We start from the raw sequence: 4,249 nt of genomic DNA, 5'->3' as shown, positions 1-4,249 counted from the left end.
CATGACGTCACGCGCGCAAAGCCGGCCCCGCCCCCCTCGCCGTGACGTTCCTGCCAGCTTCAATGTTGCTCGAGATCGCGCTCGGATGACGTCACTTCACCAATGTCACGGCCAAGTGGGAGCGAGAGTGACGTCACGGCCGGGCGCTTTGTGACCCGCATCGGGACGCAACGTGACGTCACGCCTCGCGCGTGTTCAACATCACTAATATCTGATAATACCGCCGTGGAATCGCTCTACCGTGATCAATGTTGCTGCTCGTTGTCACACAAATCTGTTTTCCCCACTGAACATATACGATATGCAAAGTTTTGCTGGCTGGCTGGCTGGCTGGCGTGCGGGTGATGTCACCGCACACGCTCCACAGACAAAGCCGTCAACCCCTCGTCGGCATCCTCGCTTGTTACAGACCAGTTCAGACCTCATTGGTGACCCCCGCGCCCTTATACATCTCAACGTTCATCCTACAAAGCCCCATCACAAGGGAGAAGCACAGCAATAGACACAAAACATTCCCGCATTGCAACGTCTCCGCTGTATGGACCTGCAAACTCAACGTCCCTGTATAAGAACACGGGTGAACCGTGTGGGTTGACAGCTATGGGCATAAGAACGTGGCATTTCCACGACTGGCTCAAGGAAGATGGCAAGCAGCCAGTGAACACAACAACAACAGCACCCGACATTCGGCTGGTAGCGGCTTGCAATCGGATTACAGCAGCAGCAGCATCGCCTCCATACCGTGACAGCTTGGCAGGACCCTCCTGATGAACAGTTGTGACTTTTCTAGCTAAACAAGCGTGCTAACAATAGCACACCCGTCACCCATACGGTGTACCCGTGTTCTTGTCCAGGAAAAGTGAATTTTTAGGTTCATTCGGTGTACGGACGTCTCAATATGGGGAAAAAAATGTTTTGTTTATTTGTGTTTCTCCCTTGTGATGGGAATTTGTAGGATGAAGGTTGATATTTATAAGGCCACGGGGTTACCAATAGTGTCTGAATTGGTCTGTAATAAGGTAGGGCACTGATAAGGGGGTGGCAGGTTTGTAATAATAGTGAAGTCCTGTGACATTCTTTTAAACCGAGATTCTCCCTCGCACGTCCGCGGCTTGCATGCATGCGGCAATGATGAAGACGATGTTAGTGCGGGACAAGTGCTTGAACTGATCAATGAAGATTGTGTCGATTGATGGTAACGATAGATGAATAGCATGGTCACAATGACGACGCTGTTGCCACCGCTGATCCACATTTCGAAGCATGCATTGAGATTGAGTGGTTTGGTGCTAGAAATGTCCAAATGATGGGACATTTTGCTGAGCTGTCATTTGTGACCAGGTCGCTTTTGAAAAATAAGTGAATACCTCAGTGGGCTATGCCTGGTAGGATGGGCATGGTTTAGTTTTATTTGCATGCGTTTGGGTGGTTTACCTTTCTTGTACTTTGCACTGGTATCATGTTTATGTACCGCTTGTTGTAATGTTCTTACCCACCCCCTACTGGACATGTGAAAAAGAGCTATGGAGCTTATCGGATTCCCCAGTGTGAATAAGTATTCTGATTCACCAACCCCGATCCCGTGGTGGTCCACCAACCCTGTACAATAGTGGCAGCCGAAGGTGGGAATACTGTCCTGTATATCCAAGAGGCATTGGCGGAGTTTTGACTTCGATATTTTCAGCAGGGGGTGGGGGGGTTCACTTTGTCCCACATTCGGAATGGCGGGTGCATGTAATTAATTTATCTTAATTGTAAATTTCTGAAAATAAATTAATAAAGCTGTCCAGTTTGGGGGGCGCTGTCCCCCCGTACCCGCCCCACAGCCAAAAGGATAACCACTGCGAGATGCAATCACTGCGGACCCCCTGCCCGTTTCCAGAACTCTTAGCCACTGCATTACTCTCGCTCGGTGACACTCAAGCAGTGCCGGACTATCCCAGTAGCACAAGTAGCTACTACACATGTAATACACGTGTAGCAGCTGCTACACGTGTAGCTACGGGACCCGCACTTTCAAGGGCCCCCGCGCTAAATGCTTTCAAGCTATTAATTCCGGTTCAGTGATTCTGCGCTTGCTCTATTACAATAGTACTATACCGCCTTCATCTTTTAAAAACGACTGTGTTTAAGGTTAAGCGATGTCGTATTATCTGGCTGTATAGCAAATGAAAAAATACAATTACTTTATTATACAAATACATTTTTAATGTTCTTTTTTTGTATTTAGGGCCCCTTTATAACACATTCTACAGGCACCACACGAGCTTAATCCGGCACTGCACTCAAGTCGTGCTTTTTCGGATGGCAACGCGACTCGCCTTTGTCGGGGATCGCCAGCTTCGCCACACGCGACCCTGGTGTCCGGCTCAGCTCGCTGGTGGCTGACCAGACGTCCTGGTAACAAAACGACTCGGTTTCCCCCCCCCCGACACGTCTGTGCCCTGCCCTGGCGTGGGAGGCCACAGTCGTCGTACACCAAAGGGCCTTTTTCTGCACGAGTCGTGTGCCCTTGCACCCTAGCAACCCGTGTTCTTCCACAGGAGTGAGGAACCACAAAGGACCTGGAACTGTGGACTCGCACGGCAAGGTGCGTGTACTGTGTTGAACTTCTTTCGCACCGTACGTAGCTCACCGTGCCAATCGGAGGTACGGGAGGACAACAAACTAACACACAAAGAGCAGCTCTAAATAAATTACGTGGCGGAATAGAAGCGGGAGCCCTACACCACCTCCGTGTGTGGGAGCGACATGGATTGCGGTGTCTAAATCCGACATGCCTACTGCATGGGTCACATTCACCTGCCATTGCCCAGTATCATTGCTTGCATTGTTTAACATTCGTGTAAGCACCTATTTTAAACACGCAATATACTCTACATTTTCTAATGGTATACAATGCTTACACCATTGGCCGTGAATTGCCTTATAAAGCAGTGATCGTATATGTTCTGACCATTGCTTCAAATTGCGCTGAGAGTTCGGGTAAAAAAATATAACAGCACAAACTCAATAACCAGATGCGTTACACAAGACTGCAAGTTAACTGCCTATGATGTTGAGCCTGGTTAACTGTGGCTCTGCAAACTTGCATAACGAGGCATGCAGAATGCTTTCTAATAACTGCAGTGATTGATGCAAAGCTAAACACGTCCGTGCTTTCCAGACTCATGTTTCTCTCCATTATTAAAAATAGACGCCATACGATATTCTCTAGTCACTTGGCACACTACCAGCTGAGGAACCCCGAAATAAATCTGTCTCGCACCTCCCAGTTTCCACCTTGCATGTCAAATTGGAGCGTATTTTATCTGATAACATGTGTTCAGCCACTGGGGTTTAAGGCAGTTTTAGTTCCATTACAGACCTGCAAGTGTGGTGGTCTCAACTTAAATAAGACCATAATTTATGTTTAAATAACACTACCTGATTACCCATAAATATAACGCTCTTAAATCGGAAAAGTCTGGTGTCCGTTATTTTGTATTGGTAAAATTAGTCCCACGTCAGTTAACATCTTTGGCTAAAGCAGTAAACGTTGCATAACTTTTGGGCCATCTTCTGCAATGCAACCTGCGACGACTCATTCAAATTAATTCAATAACTTTTGTAATAAGCAGTATTAGCAGTCATCTACTTACGAACAAAATTAGTTCGTGGGGCCCGTTCGTAAGTAAAACGGTTCGTAAGCCAGAACACAGTAATCTACTGTATTTAAATGCACAAACACTCGCTCCCAGCACGAGCGACTCAATTACATCTCGAGGAGGATCGCTCAGCTGAACAAAATAGTGCAGCGGTTTAATTTGCAAGTGAGAGTTCGCGTTTTAATTCAACGTTTAAAAAAATATATTCATGGAAGCTGGTTCGTACGTGCAGGTGTTCGTAAGTCGGATGTTCGTAAATCGATGACTGCCTGTATGTGTAGTGGTGATACGCGCTGGCAGGAGGGATCGTGAGGCAGCGCGTGGTGATTGGTTACATCGAGTGGGTGCTCACATCGCGGTCCGCATAGGCTCCGCCCCCTCGGGAGCGGAGGGCTATGTAAGGCGATGCGCGATGGCACTCGGGGAGTTGGTAACCAGTGAAGACAGAAGACGGAGGAAGATATAGGCCCTGGGACCCCTAGCCCCGCTGCCCTTGTAAGGGCCGGGTTCTGAGGCTCAGAGGCGAGGCCTTGGGATTCACGGTCCGACGCCCTTGTAAGGGCTCGGGCTGTGTAGCCCAGTGGTCGAGACCCGTAGTCTGA

The sequence above is a fragment of the Lampetra planeri genome, chromosome 47 (genome assembly GCF_965212315.1).
Source record: "Lampetra planeri chromosome 47, kcLamPlan1.2.h2, whole genome shotgun sequence".
Classification (NCBI taxonomy): Eukaryota; Metazoa; Chordata; class Hyperoartia; order Petromyzontiformes; family Petromyzontidae; genus Lampetra; species Lampetra planeri.
This window is presented reverse-complemented; position numbering follows the sequence as displayed.